This window comes from Anguilla anguilla, chromosome 2, assembly GCF_013347855.1.
Source record: "Anguilla anguilla isolate fAngAng1 chromosome 2, fAngAng1.pri, whole genome shotgun sequence".
Lineage (NCBI taxonomy): Eukaryota > Metazoa > Chordata > Actinopteri > Anguilliformes > Anguillidae > Anguilla > Anguilla anguilla.
The window spans coordinates 531,863-548,447 of NC_049202.1; the positions used below are offsets into that span (position 1 = coordinate 531,863).

The 16,585-nt window shown below is 44.1% G+C and overlaps 1 long non-coding RNA gene across 1 annotated transcript; it reads left to right on the top strand.

Annotated features, from left to right (window-relative positions):
• Positions 1-2,705: 2,705 nt before the first annotated feature.
• Positions 2,706-15,877, top strand: LOC118221634. Its single transcript, XR_004764157.1, has 3 exons — positions 2,706-2,824; positions 2,973-3,069; positions 15,655-15,877. It is a non-coding gene; the product is annotated as an uncharacterized LOC118221634 (long non-coding RNA).
• Positions 15,878-16,585: the final 708 nt, after the last annotated feature.

Sequence of the window (16,585 nt, forward strand, 5' to 3'; positions counted from 1 at the left end):
CAAAAGTTACAGCTCAATGCTGCCGTGCGATTTGATTGCACCCCTCTTCTCACAGTCTTAATTACGAAGGCATGTCAAAGTAAACACCTCTTATTGACTGTGTAAAATCAGACGGGAGAAAAATGGCTGTCGTCCCCATGGAAGTATGTTTGAATTCTATCTTGGCAGCCATTAATCTTCTTTGCACACTTGTCTTTTGGGTTGCGTCAATAATGTACTTTTCAATCATGAGGAGAAAAAAAATCTTTTGAAAAATGAATGTGGTGTGAACAATTACACTGTAATTCATTAATTGTCTGTCATAAATAAGAAAGCAATTTGAGTGTTATTGGTCTTCAGCCCTCGATAATATTTCCTCTGTGTGGTGGCATACATCATTAATGCTGTTGGGGGGCGGGGGGGGGGGGCGAGGGCCTCAGTTCACTAATAATACAGTATAGACCCTCTGATCCTCTGGAAAACTAAATCATCTATCATTCCATTCATTCATTATTACAGTAATTGATTGATTGAGTCCTCAGTGCATGCATGCTGGTGTTCCTGGGCTGTTCACATTGACAGTAGTGCACACAAGTTTCCTACAATACACGGCATTGTGCTGTTATCGCTGTTGTGTTATGAATGGTGTCTTTATCAATTATTTATCATTCCAAGGACTTGGTAATAATGCCTCCAACACAGAGGCACACGCCCACTTTTCCACCTCGTCGTTCCTGTTCTGTTCTCATTATCAAACAGCAGGGGGCGCCATAGAGCTTGCCTCGGTAATACTGCCATCAAGAGGCAGTAGGGTCCTCAGAAGAAAACTGAGAGTAATGTTGTAAATAAAATCCTCTAATTTTTCAGTTCATGCAATGTCTCCCCATGTAATAGCCCCATGTATGTAAATACATCTGCATAAGCTACACATTGATATACAGTGAGCTCCATAATGTTTGGGACAAATACATTTTTTCTTGATTTGCCTCTATACTCCTGACAGAAAAAAAAGAATACATCTGTTAAGATCATGTCATGTTTTGTTTCAATAACACAAGCATGAAACATCTACTGCAACTTCAACAACACATTTTAGGTGTACAGGCCAACTGAAATAGTCTAGTTTCCTTTCTTTAGTTTCAGTCAGTTTCCTCTGGATTGAACCAGTGCAGAACCTCTGAAGCAGGGTTTGGAGGAGCAAGGGATGCCTTCATATCTGTCAGACTTGGTCTTGCCACAGAGCGCCCAGCTGTTACAGGCAGTCTGAGAGACAAGGTCCCTTCCAGCCCTTAAACAGCCCAGAGCGTCAGCTTTAAAATAGCACAGCGATTGCATAATGTGTCTTCTCTGCGCTCACGCCTGCTCAAGAGAAGCCTTCCTCTATCGCACAGACCGGAGCGTCAACAGCTCTCATCCGGCTCCATTAGGGTTCTGCCAAACGTCTTCAAAAAACAAAAAATGTTCGGAAGAGAGCAGGGGTTGATGTGAACAGGGGTTGATGTGAACATTTTGACGTCGGTTAGACATCTTCTCGACTTGGGAAGGTCGATATGACGTTGATTATTGGGGCAGAAGTGACCCAATGTCAGTAATTCAATGAGTGCAGAACACAGAACCCTTACAGGCCGTGAGAGACACAGGTTCTGGGGCTCTGAGTTATATTACTGCAGCAGGTGCTCTCCATAAAGGTGACGTGGCCCCTATTTCCCAACACCTGAGCCAGGTAGACCTCTCCATGGTGACAGCCCCTCATCCAATGATGCGTGTTTCTGTGGATTCTCCATCTCATAGTCCATTGCTGTCAATGAGAGAGGCCTTTTATTTTAGCTGCTAATAAAATTTTTTATATTTGTTTTAAAGGTATTTTTGTACTGTGTAGGCTACTTACATACTTACTTACCAGGATGCAGAACTGGCATTGTTTTCTGGAAATGTGTTTGTTCGGTATTATTATTTTTCACACTTGCACTATGTCATTATCAAAATTATAGATATCTTATCTGGAAATCAAAGAATGAACCTATAACTCCTTCCTCAAAGTTTATGTGAGACAGTGTAGTGCCTGTTGTATACTTTTACAGCCCAGCCATAGAGAGAGAGGATAAATAAAAGTGCTTCACTGCCGCCTAGAGCTACTCAGAAAATCGAATATGTGCTGTTGGAATAAATATTTTTAGGATCTTCTGCGAGTCTGACACGTGAGTGTTTAATATCTGACCAACGTCTGTCTGTCTGATTGTGTGTAAATCACATTTACAGCCACTTTTGTAATGAATGTCGTCATGACACATTAAATGTGCTGGTGTATTTTCTTTAGCAGAAGACATAACGTAGGTGCCTTCTTTTTGGGACACATTCTGTTTTGATTATCCCCATCAATCACGCGGACGGCGAAGATGTAAGACATCGTTTTTATCGCCTCGCAGTCTGTTAAGTCCACAAATCGGCGGGAAATTTCAGAGGTTGTGGAGAACATGCAATCCGATAATCAACAGACACAACAAACCGAGGAACAAACGTGTGGGGTTGTGGTTCTGAGTGACCTGACACAGGAAAGAGAGAGACAGCGACGCGGGGGGGAGGAAGAGCACACCACAGAGTTACCTGGAGGACAAACGGCTTTGTAACTTTCCAGATGAAAACCTGCATTTGTGTTTTATATTCTCTGAGCGAGCAGGCTTTAGAGGCGAGGTGGGGGGGGGGGGAGATGCGGTCGAAATTTCACATCATGAAAGCAGTATGCGTTTCGGCTCGGCTGTTCAGAGGATGTATTCCCCATAAGAGCGCATCAGCCAGCCCTGCACAGCCCAGCAGGCTGGTGTCATTACCGCGGTGTGTTCGCTAGGTAAGTAGCTATGGGAAGTGACAGTGGTGGAATTAGCAATGCGGTTGCGCTGTCATTTTTATCAGAATGCCCTGCAGGGAGGGTATGATTAAATGGATATTCAACCCTCTGCATTAATGTTGTGTGCTCTGTTTTAATTTGCATTTAGTTAGCGGCACAAGGAGAGTGTGTTTTCGTTATCCGCCATGAAGAAGCACATTTTAACAGCATCGGAGAGCAAACATCTTCAGAAACTCGGCAGTTGTGTAAGTCTTCTCTTTTATACAGTTTAGAAACTGGTCTCGTGCCTCACTTTTTGTACTTTACTTTAAAAATAAAATTAAAATGAAGTACAAAACAGCAGTGATTATTATTCTAAATGGAAAGCTAGACATTAATAAAGAATATCACGACCTTGCATGCAAAATTATTCAAATATTTATTAATGTGACAAACATGTAAAAACAATACAACAGGTGGTTCGGCACACCGTTCACCAGTGTTCACCAGTAAAATTCAGTAAATTATTATTAATTTATTTTCTGAAATCAAAGTCATCAATACCTTAAAACAACTGCCAAGTCTGGCGTATTTTGGTAAATATACTCTTGTTTTATGAGCGTGACACTTTATCTACGCTCCAGTTTGGGCTCTGGCTAACGGTTGGGTGTCAAACAGGATAGCTGGCGAGAAGCCTGGGGAGCAATTTTTAGATTTTGCTAAAAACAAAAAAGGCAGAAGCGTGTCAGGAGCCAGAAACTGTGGACTTCCTGCCGGAAGTGTGAAAGACTTCAGCAGGTGCTTTGGCAAACACCTGGGGCCCTGAACTCCCTCAAAACCACAGCACGCTTCTTAAAGAGATTATATCGCCTAACAGACCTGTCGGTGGATGCTTTTAGATACGTCAATAACAAACTCTCTCTTATTGACATAGATTAAAAACCCTTCGTTTGACAGATGTTTTTGTTCGTATCTTTGTCATCTCTGAACCTCTGACCAGAACGATTAAATTTGTCGGCTGGGGTGGTGGTTCCTTTCTAAGATGCTTCCTGTGTGCTGTAGATGTAGACTTCAGCAGCCGGTGTTTCGCCTGTAGGCAGAACTGGTCTTTGCCTTGGGCCTGGGGTCATTAGGGGGTCCAATCACAGGTGGTTGACAGCAGGTGTGACGCAACTATGTCCAATAAGCTACTGATCGTTCCCACACAGCATCACTTCCTGGCTTATCTGATATTAAAAGGGGACACCTTGTGCCTTGTAGAAATTATTACTGCAAACGCGATATCCTGAACCAAAGTCTACCTGCAGTATAAAGCTCACGCATTTCTCCATTTTCCTCCAGGCTGGACCCTTGATCCTCTCATGACTTCAGTGTCCAGAATTAGCCCTTCTCCTTATTAAAGTGATGTTCCTCTGTCATGGGTGTGTCCCCAGACCTGACTGCGATATCAGAGGTCCTGCGGCATGTGTATTTGTGTGCTCATGGCCACATATTTTTGTGCTATTGTGATTTAAGTTTTCACTCAGTATAAAATAGGACAGTATCTAATATTTTATTAAGATCAATGCATCGTCCGCTTTTACTCACCAATGCGAAAATCCCCCTCAACATTTTCAGTAATAATTTTGGTCAACTTCAAATAACAGTATGTTCTGCACATATTTATTAAGCTCATAGAAATATAACTGCCAGCACACGGTGTCTATGGGAAGCAGTATAGGAAACCAGGGCCACACACTGCAGCCAGTTAGCTCACACAATGCAGCCCGTTAGCCCACACACTGCAGCCCGTTAGCCCACACACTGAAGCCTGTTAGCCCACACACTGCAGCCCGTTAGCTCACACAATGCAGCCCGTTAGCCCACACACTGCAGCCCGTTAGCCCACACACTGAAGCCTGTTAGCCCACACACTGCAGCCCGTTAGCTCACACAATGCAGCCCGTTAGCCCACACACTGCAGCTCGCCGGCTGAGCCCACACACTGGAGCCCGTTAGCCCACACAGTGCAGCCTGCTGGCTGAGCCCACACACTGCAGGCATGAGTCAGAGGATGACCATCTAATCCAGCCAGAGCGAGCAGACTGCAGGCCCCTGACTGGCCGGGAATGGGGGTGCTGTTGAGCAGGGAGATGTGCTAATCTCAGCAATGCCTCTGCCAAGTACCCGCCAAGGACCTGCCACTCTGCAGGGCAGCCAGTCAGCAGTGGTATTGGCACATCCTCAATTATGGAAAAAACAAAATGGCCGCAGATACTATAGATGTCCCACATCAGACCACGTGTGGATGCTGTTGGTCAGAAGATTACCCAGTGCATCTGTCTGGTGCATTCCTGCTACCTGTGCGCTCCCATCACCTAGCCACAGCACACATTTACACATGAAGCACAAATGAGCTTGTCTGGGATGAGCAGGTGTCCCCGTGCAGATGAGACGCTCTGCGATCTGCCCTGCAGATGGTGGCCATCTTTAGTCACTCCCACATCTAGACCTGCAGCGGCCGCGTTTCACGGGTGTCGGGTCAGAGATCCTCTTCCCTGCGCTTTCACTAATTACCGTCCGCTGGAGGCCAATCGCCAGTGATATATGAATATATGCATACAACTCTACCGGTAATGAGGGTTATTAAAACAGGATTATGGCAGACTGTGACATATTCACTTCTGGGTTCCAAAGCAGAACTCATATAATTTACATAGTTCAGCAGCTACAGTCGGCAGGTCACAGTGTTTTCATCTGATTTCATTAACTTTTGTAATAACATAGAATAAAATGACCAAGATGATCTGGCAAAAAAAACCCTCTGAGAGAATAGCTTTGCATTTACCTATTGTGCCCAGCAGCTATGTTGAGCTACATGCTAACATGCTTTTGTTGGCACATAATCAGTTGATTTATTCTTGTCAAGTGCTGTTTTCTTGGAAATCTCTCACTCTACTAGTCCCTGTACAACATAAACAGAAACACACAGCACTGTAAATTGTACTTAATGTCTCACGTATGTAAAAGGGTGACCATGTGTCTACATCAAACCATTGAATTAGCATGGTTTCCAGTTACAGGCTTCTGACTGTACTGAAATGTGTTTGTTAGCTTTTATTAGCGTACAGTGTTTATGACCTACCATCCCTCTTACCTTTGTGAAGCGGGGGGAGGGGGGGGGTTGAGGGGGTCACCTGAGGTGTGACAGGTGTGACCACCTGTGGAAACGGTCTGTAAATACGCCACCTGCTCTTTTTTTTTTCTTTTGTGTGGGTTGAGTTTTCTTTTGCTTTCACAGTCAAAGAAAAAGACGTGACTAAGCCCACCTTCTCAAGAGGTGCAAATGGGCCTTTTGTCTGCTGGTCATGTGACTCCTGACTCAGTCTTTGAGCCCATTGATAAATCCTGTAATGTACGGGGAGATGATTTGATACCGAGCCCATTTCGGTGAATAAACAGGCAGCTGACGTCATGCTTAGAGAGGGGCCTTTATGAGCATTATCATAAACATTATAGTTGGACAGAGTTTACAGTAATTTGCCTGGCTGCTGAACAAGAACCATGGCCCGTGTGTGAGGCTGAACTTTGAGATGGCTTTGTAGTGCCTTATTGGGTTATGCACGTTTTGATATAAAATGGGCAAAACCCAGTAGATACAAGACAAGAAAACTACAGATGAGAGCCAGGGAACTGAGTATAATGGCAGCAAGAGAGTAACGGCGCGATCATTTTATTATTGAAGAGAAGAGATTTGGCTGATACATTATCTAATGCCCTTTTAAAACACTCAAATCCATTCATTCAGCATTCCTGTACCAAGGCAAGGCATGAAAATGGCCCTGTTCAGGAGAGAAGGGAGTCCCGTTTGAGATATGAACCCCTGTCCCTCTAGACATAAGTCCAGAGCTCAAAGTACTGCTCAGTGGGGGCTACAAAAGTAATAATTCGTAAGTCCACATTTCATGATGCAGCTACTGTCAGCTGTATATTAACGGAACCATTCAGTGACATACCTCCATGCCTCTGACTGGGCAAAAAGAATGAGGGAATAGAGAAGCTGTGGGATTTGCTCGTCTCTTTCTGGTGCTCTGAACTGGGTGAGTCTGGAATTGGGCTGTTCCAGATCCTCATGTCCTTGCATCCAGTGAAAAATCAGTCGTTACACATCATATATGATGGCAAGTACTTATTTCTTCAAGTCTTCTTATGGTTTTTTCATTTGTCAGCAGCATTTGAGATGCCACAGTACCACCATTCAATGAAGTGTAATAAAACACGTCTTGGGGAAGATTAGCGATGAATAATACAGAAGCATTTCCTGGAAAGCCGACCCCCCGCATCAAAAAACCAGCTGAAAGTTCTTAAAGTTCCCAGAATGAGCCAATCGAACCTTTGAGTCGAAGTCTTTTCACCATCAACAGCTTGTGATTACATTGTTCACAACATCCTTTGTTTTCCCATTTTAAAACATGTAGATAATGCACAGTATCCTGTGCAAATGTAACTCTTTATTTAGAGTGTGTTAGTGCTCTTAGGTTTTAATGAAGGAGTCAAAAAAAAACCAATGTGCCACTATAGAAACCAATTTCATATTCAAATCCATTTTTCAGTTGGAGAATAGTGAAGTATTTTGTTATTGGAACCCCTTGTTTTCTGTGTGACATTTGTCACCAGACAGAACTTGAAAAGGAACCACATTCTTTTTAGATTCTGATTCATGCAACAAATGCCTGCAGGCATTGCTATTGTGGTGACGCATCAACACTTAGCATTCTCTAGGTCCGGACTGTGAAATTAGATCTTAAACTCTGATTTAAAAACACACACTTTCCAAACAATAGACTAACACATCAAACCAAAATAATAAAGACAAAAGAAAGTAAAACCCAGGACTGCTTTTCAGCATTCCGCTGGGATCCGCTGACCAGTTTCTTTCTTAGTCTTGAATGCTCAGATAAACAAAACTGAAACTAAACGAAATGAAAACCATAAATGCAGTCTTAGCCCCAAACTGTGGAGAGCAGCACACCTTTAAGCACCTGGGCTGATTAGTTAACGCAACCCAGGTGTGTATGCTCTCTCCACCAGGCATGACCAAGACCAGTCAGCTTCTTTGGCAGACCGAATGCCACAATTAAATTTTTATTTTCTTGAATTTGTCTTCTAAAATAAAGTCCAGCTGAACAGGACTAGGCTAAACTTCTTATTATGAAAAATAGTTTGGCATGAATTCTTCTTTAAAGATCATTGCAGTCCAACTTGGTATGCCTGCCTGGTGGAAGCTTAGCAATGGCCAACAGCTGGTGCCACACCCCTTTTAAATAGGGCCAAGAATCTGCGGAGGGGGTCAGGGAAATAAATAGCATTTAACAACATAGGAAAGGAATGCAGAGACATTAGAGGTTAAGATAGATTTGCTCTTACATGGATTGGATAACGAGCAGATCAGTGCGACATTTAGCACTGGTGCATCATGGGAGACCATTTCCTGCCTCAGCGTGCTCTGCCCATTTGTATTAGTTTGCTTCAGTTTCCTGTCAATGGCTGTAATTTGATTAGGCTGAAGAAACAGAGGAATTTAAGTAAGAACAGCAGAACACTTCCTGCCTGTGTTCAGACATGCTTTTCAGTCTGCTCATCTGACCTCACAGGGACAGTAGCAGTACATTATTATTATTATTATTATTATTATTATTATTATTATTAATAATTATCATTATTATTATTATTATTATTAGTATTATCCTTTATGAAGTGCATTCCAAAGTGAGCTAATATAATGTAGCTATATTGATATATTTTTTAATTGTTTCAAACACAACTGCTTTGCAGTGTTTTTGTAATGCATGAATGCATACTTTACTTGCTATGACCAATTTCAAAATCACACTCAAATTGAAGTATAATTTTAAGCTTAAAAGCAAAACAATGGAATGTGTACATTTTCCTCCTGCATCTTGACTTGTGTTTATATACTCCTGTTATGTACACATTTCATCTTATACATTTCATCTTATAAAGATCAAGGTACCATTTCAGGGCAGAGATATTTTTATTCTTATTCTGTCAAATGTACTTCCTAATATTAAACAGTGAATTGACACTGGGGGGAAAGTGTGTGATAGGGGAACACTTCCAGTCTGTGCTATCTCAGTCATCTTAGTCATCTCACCATCGTCTCTCTCCAGAGGTCTTCCTGTTTTAGTCAGACCACAGTCTGTCTGTTTTCTGTTTTCTGGGAGAGGTAGATTAGCCTATTTCAAGGCAAGGCTTCAGTTTGAATATCTGTTATTTTCCGGTCAGAGGGTCTCTGGTTTATCTGAAGCATCCTGAAATGAATGGCTTGATTGATTTTTATTCCCTGACCTATTTTCAGCGAGGGTAAATAAAGCAACCACCATTTTAGCCACAATATCCAGTGGGTATCAGAAGCATTTACATGTTTTCATATATATGTAAATATGTGGTGCACACACAACACACAAGCTTATACACACATATGTATTGATAGAGAGAAGAGAGAGGTTAAAATATAGATTGATACCTCTCACCATAAAAAAAAAAATATATATATTTTTTTTTTGTTAAACCATAATAAAGATTAATCATTTCATGCACATTTCACTTCCTCATGTCAGATAATTCGGCTCTTGAGTCCGGTGGCTTCACCTCCTGTTTCTGCTCTCAGCCGAAGCTCACTGATCTTTGTCTCGCGGCGAGACTTAGGTTCGCAAACAGAGCTGGAGGTGTCACTCTAAACATGGCTCCTGGTGGTGGGTGTGTGCGGCGGGTGTGCGGTGGTGGGTGTGTGCGGTGGGTGTGTGGTGGTGGGTGTGCGTGGCTGGTGTGTGCGGCCGGTGTGTGCGGCGGGTGTGTGGTGGTGGGTGTGCGTGGCCGGTGTGTGCGGCGGGTGTGTGGTGGTGGGTGTGTGGTGGTGGGTGTGCGTGGCCGGTGTGTGCGGCGGGTGTGTGGTGGTGGGTGTGTGGTGGTGGGTGTGTGCAGCGGGTGTGTGGTGGTGGGTGTGCGTGGCCGGTGTGTGGTGGTGGGTGTGTGCGGCCGGTGTGTGGTGGTGGGTGTGTGCAGCGGGTGTGTGGTGGTGGGTGTGCGTGGCTGGTGTGTGGTGGTGGGTGTGTGCAGCGGGTGTGTGGTGGTGGGTGTGTGCAGCGGGTGTGTGGTGGTGGGTGTGCGTGGCTGGTGTGTGCGGCCGGTGTGTGGTGGTGGGTGTGTGCAGCGGGTGTGTGGTGGTGGGTGTGTGCGGTTGGTGGTGGGTGTGGCCTGTGCCCCGCGAGCCGGCCCCCTCCATAGAGGACGCGGTCAGTGAGGTGCTCAGCATGCACGGCGCATTGTCTGCGCGGATGTTCCGCGGGCTGCCAGCGAACGGTGACATCTGGTGACTAATGTGCTCCGATGTGAATGCAGCTCCCCCTGATCTGCAGACTGCAGCTGCCCAGCGAGGGGGGGGGGGGGGCAGAGCTGAGAGAGCGGGAGGGGGGTGGGGAGCCCGGGGCGGGGGGGGGGGGGGGGGGGGCAGAGAGAGAGTGGGGGGCAGAGAGAAAGGGATGACTGAGAGGGAGGGAGGGAGAAAGAGAGAGAGGTAGGTTTCTATATGTCAGTGTGTGCGTGCATGTCTTTGTCTGTGTGTGTGCATGTGAGTGTGTGTGTGTCTGTGTCTGTGTGTGCGTGCGCCTGTGTGTGTGAGTGCTGAGGAGAGACAGAAGGGGGTTGTGTTGGGGGTTGAGTGTGTCACCAGAAAATCAATGACTTTCTGTCTGATTTTAGAGGAGCTAAACTACGGCCTCAGCCACCCTTTTCCCTGCCAAGGCTGACAGTTAACAAAGAGAGACCACACACAGCTGTACCGCACACCACAGTACCGCACACTGCAGCACCAAGTCCACACACAGCTGCACCACACACCGCAGCACCACACACAGCTGCACCGCACATAGCTGCACCACACACAGCTGTACTGCACATAGTTGCACTGCACACCGCCGCACCACACACAGCTGTACCACACACAGCTGTACCGCACACAGCTGTACTGCACACTGCAGCACCACACACAGCTGCACCGCACACCGCAGCACCACACATAGCTGTACTGCACACCGCAGCACCACACACAGCTGCACCACACACAGCTGTACCGCACACCGCTGTACCACACACAGCTGCACCACACACTGCAGCACCAAGTCCACACACAGCTGCACCACACACCGCAGCACCAAGTCCACACATAGCTGCACCAAGTCCACACACCGCAGCACCAAGTCCACACATAGCTGCACCACACACCGCAGCACCAAGTCCACACATAGCTGCACCAAGTCCACACACAGCTGAGCTGCCTTACATTTCCCTCAACAGAGCACCTTTCAGCTCGACACAGTGCAAAATCATACGTGCTGTCACTGGAAATTATGGCAGAAATATAGAAGATTAACAGAGCATTACCTCACAAGATATGAAATATATGAGCCAATAAAACACTAACCATATAACTAACGCTACTGTGTTTAGTGTTAGCTACATATTATCATGATACATATTTTATGCTTAGCCCACATTCAACATATTATAATTCTATGCATGTATATTAATAAGATATATAGTTTTTTTGGGGTCCATTTATGATAAGTTGTTTTAGAAATATGTGTGACATTCTTTAATAATTGGCTATGCTACCTCTATAACCTACTACAGACATTATTTTATGTCATAAAAAATGGAACCTCACACATTTATTCAGTCAGCATTAAATTATGCTATTTGTAAATACAATGAACTTATGTTAACGGGGAATTCCACCCCAAAATAACATTTCACTCATTTAGCAGATCAAGGAGTAACTGATTCTCTCTGTGCAGCTGGTCAAAGCGATCTCTGTACAGAGATTTCGGCAATGAGGAGGTGTTAATTTTGGTAGTTACACGTCATAATGACGTACACCTCTCGCCCTTTCTCATTTTTGAAGAACTACAATGGGTGGGTAATTTGAATTAGAATTTTTTCTGGTTGTGTATACAGACCTAGAACAAGGTACATTTTCCAGTTCCTAAGTGAGTGTACTGTCACACTTCCTTGGCTCTAATTTATTTTCACAGAATCACTGGAGTCGAGGCCAACCCCCCGACTGGTGTTTTGAAAGTGAGAGAGTTTGTAATGTGTCACCACTTCAGGACTTGGCTGTGTTTTCTGAGCCATGCTTGTGCTTTCACCACAGCTCAGGAAGCACCTCCTCCTTCGCCCCTGAGTAACGGCCATTTCACTCCGCCTGTTAGTAGTCCTTAGCTCAGGAAATCCTCGGCACAATTTTGGCAGACGTTTTTAGACCATCCAGCATATGCGCTGCAGCTTTGTGCGGCTTTGAGCAGTCACTCTGTAACTTTCAACACAAATCCTTCAGATTTATCTATCTTGACTATTATTGGCAGGCATATTTGCAGTTGTACATAACAGCTTTGTCATAAGTACTTTGTTAGCAGCTATTAATCAGATAATACAGAGTATCTGGGACAAAGCTGGACTGTGTGGCTGAAATGAAATGGTGGAGTTCTTTCTCTCCATCCCTGTTTGGCACCTCCAACAAAATAATAAATAAATGTCATTTCAAAGCTGTACTTCTACACAACGGCAAAAAAAATCTGAACAATCCCGCACATTTTGGACCCACCAAAGCAGTGTAATAATGCATGGGGTGGGAATAAAGTTTAGTGTGATTGCAAAGGCAGGGAACGTTCTTAGTAAGTGTCAACACTGCACAAAATCAGTGATGGATATCGATCCGTCCATTTTCTGCAACCTTATTAGCATATAGCAGGCCACAGAGACCCCAAGCCAATATGAATCGAGCAGACAAACTGCAGGGCATGCGCATGCATGGGGTATGAGCCAACAGACTGCAGGGCATGCGCATGCATGGGGTATGAGCCAACAGACTGCAGGGCATGCGCATGCATGGGGGACGAGTAGACAGACTGCAGGGCATGCACATGCATGGGCTACGGGGCGACAGACTGCAGGGCATGCGCGTACATGGGGGACGAGGTGACAGACTGCAGGGCATGCGCATGCATGGGGTATGAGCCGACAGACTGCAGGGCATGCGCATGCATGGGGTATGAGCCAACAGACTGCAGGGCATGCGCATGCATGGGGGACGAGTAGACAGACTGCAGGGCATGCGCATGCATGGGGTATGAGCCAACAGACTGCAGGGCATGCGCATGCATGGGGTATGAGCCAACAGACTGCAGGGCATGCGCATGCATGGGGGACGAGTAGACAGACTGCAGGGCATGCGCATGCATGGGGTATGAGCCGACAGACTGCAGGGCATGCGCATGCATGGGGTATGAGCCAACAGACTGCAGGGCATGCGCATGCATGGGGTATGAGCCAACAGACTGCAGGGCATGCGCATGCATGAGGGACGGTGGTCTGTTCTATGGTTCATGCTGTTCTATGGTCCACTCACTGTGTACCATAGAACAGCAGGAATACTCACATGTCTGATGAAAACATATAAAATTTTGCTGAGGTAAAATACCAATGGTATAAATTCTGTAATGGAATTGCTGAATATTCCAGATTTGGGTAGCAGAAAGTACATCTGTATGTGTATATAATGTGGGTATTTCCTGCCAGAGGAGTGAATATTAGATAATAGTTCTGAGTACTGTCACGGGATGATATAATGGCCTCTTTTACTGACAGCTTGCATCTGCATAAGTGCCTGCATAACAGGAAATCAGTCTCCTGCACAGCCAATAGAGCAGGAGCAATAGAACACAAACCAGAGACTGCAAGCAGGAAAAAATACACAAAATGTTAATTTCATGTTCAGTTTGAAACATTGCTATGCCATTGCATTGCCCAAAAATAGTGTCTCAATGAAAAAAAGGTACAAACAGAACAAAGATAACGTTTACTGGATTTTAAGAAAAACATGAAAATATGAAACACAATGCATTATTGGATTACCTTACCATCACAAAAATATCATCATCTTCATTTGTTCATAAACTCTCAAATTCTCAAATTCATAAACATAGCCCTTCGAAAATTCATTCGCTATTCATCCACAATTATTGCTAAAGCAACATGCATTAATAAGGAAAGAAAACAGAAAAACTACTCAGAGATCAAAGGCAATTATTTGGACTATATCTGAAGAAACACACCTGGAATGGATCCTGAAAGCGTAGCTGGAAGCATCCGGACGCGTGGAGCTGGACGCACCTGTGGTGTGATGCCGAACGTTTTACTGAGCTGCTTAAGAGCACACACAATAGAACCTTAACGCACCGCACATCGCCAAATCACTTAATTAATAAGGTGACACAATAACAGCTGCTGCCTTGCTTCTCCCCGTACAGGGCCAGCACGTCATTAAAGACCCCCCCCCCCCTTGCCCCCCAGACTGTTTTGAGTTGGTGCTTATCTGTGTTGGTGATAAAAACCCCCCACATGTCATTAACCTTGTGGCCTGGGGGGAAGTGACCTGCCTGGAGAGCTGAAGAGGCATGGGGGGGGTGGAGCAGAGGCTGCCGGCTCGATGGGGGGGGGGGGCGGTGTTGCGGTGGAGCAGGGTCTGCTGGCTCGAACCCGCGCGGCTCGGCTCATTACAGGGTCGCCCTGGAGTGTGGATGTCATGACGACTGATTCTCTCGCCCTCCCCGCCGTGCCGCGTGCGAGATCTCGCTCTCCTCCACACTTGAGCGAGCGCGGAGCCCATGTGACACGGGCGTGTGCGAAGCCCTGTGCAGTGCAGCTCTGTGCAGAACGGCAGGTGCACAAATTAAATATGGGCCTGCAGTGTGTGAGGCCTGCTTTAAATTTACATGCATTCACAATAACCTGCTGCATGTTCCCAACGTTTGGACGTCTCAGAGATGGGGAAGGTTTCTTGAATCGAAGAGGGTAGCGTACATTGTTCCCAAGCTCCAAAAGTCTTCTGTAGAACTAAGGCTTTGGGAATTGGGTGTTGCCTAGTGTATCAGCGTGATTCTTGATTTTGCCTAGTACTCAGTGAACATTCAGCTCACTGTGATTTTTCTAACTATGCTACAACCATCTCTTTTCTTAATCAAACGATTAAAAGCAATTAAAAGCCTACACTTTGCAATGACCCTAATGCTGTTTTTGTTGGCAGAATTTTTAATAAGCTGAGTGATAACTGTGTAATTATTATAATACACAAGGAGCTCCACTATAACTTTACTTGCCTATGATTTTTCAGTATGAAGCTGACAATTGCTATTGCTGTGACCTTGCTATGATAAAAGGCTTTAAAAGTATGATTTTATTAGGAAGATTTTTGGAAGGTGAATCATTCAATTAATGTCTGTAATAAGATGGAACTTTGTACATAAAATTGATTTTAGAACACTGGTTGGAAATAATTATTTTTCTAAAACAAATACAATTTAACTTAAAAGCATTCTATGCAATCTGTGCAGTGACATTTACCAATTGGACAGCTACCAAGGTATTTGCTTCTATAGTCATAACTCTAATATGTATGATTATGGCTAGGCTACATTGGTATGGCTGCTTATTACAAAAATGAAACCACATGATTGGATGAAAAATGAAACCACACATCCAGATTCTGAACCACGAACATGTGTCACATTGGCTGCCTCTGTTACTCTTGCAGTATGCTAAACCAAATTTAAGTGACAGGATTCCTCTTTAAAACAAAAACGCAATTAATACATTCTGAATGTTTTAATGGATAATTAGCACCTTATTATTATGGAAGTCTAATTCTGTTACATTAATTGCACATCAGCCGAAAGCTTGAAATCTAATTAGCCCGAGACGGATCCTGCTGTACCGATAAAATGTCTGTTTTACAGAATACCCGAATATCGCGCTGATTCAGGACACGACCAGCGGCTCCTTCACTTGGGGCGAGACCCAGCTAAGGTGAAACTCATCATTTAACGGACCATGCTTTCTGATTGCTGAGATTGTCTGGGCCCCTCAGTAGATATAAATAAAAGGACAAATAACCTCTCTGTGATGTGTGAGTAATTTCCAGCGTAATGTCTGTTGTGATAAACTGCATCGTAGCCTCCAGGTTGTTTTGTGCTGTTTTCATTATAAGTGATGAAATAAATATAGCTGGCACAGCTTTTAACAGCTTTGCCAATGTTTTAAAAGCAAAAAGCAAATATTAGCTGCTGAGATGTATTTGGTCGTAAATATACATTTTGATTTAGACGGTGAAAAATATGGTCATGCTCATACCACCATATAGTAATAGAAAATATTTCAAAAAATGATTAATGCTGTGAAATAATCTATATACTATGACATGGCTTATATGAAACATTTTCTATGATAGTTCATATGTGACGGTAAAACAGTATGGGTTTTTAACACCTAAATTTGAAAGGTAAACAATTCCAATATCGTATTGATCTCAAGAAAACCTCGCAAAACATTTGTAATATTTCAGCAGTATTGTTGTAATCATTGTGTTATTGTTATGCTCAATATGTCAGCATTTTATACATACAGGATGACATAGGCAACAGAATTTACAGCTTTATCAACTGGCTGGTTATGTCTCTGACAGACCAATGCGGTGAAAAACCATGTGATCAAAAACCACATGTGAACCCCCAACGATGTTTTTTTCACATGTGAAAATTAATTCACGTTTTAAAAAGTCAGTGACGTGAAAATGCAAAAGACTCAACGCGACCTTTTTCACAAGTGGAAATAACGTTAAAATCATTTAACGTGTGAAAAAAGCAGATCATGTGAAAATGTTAAATAATA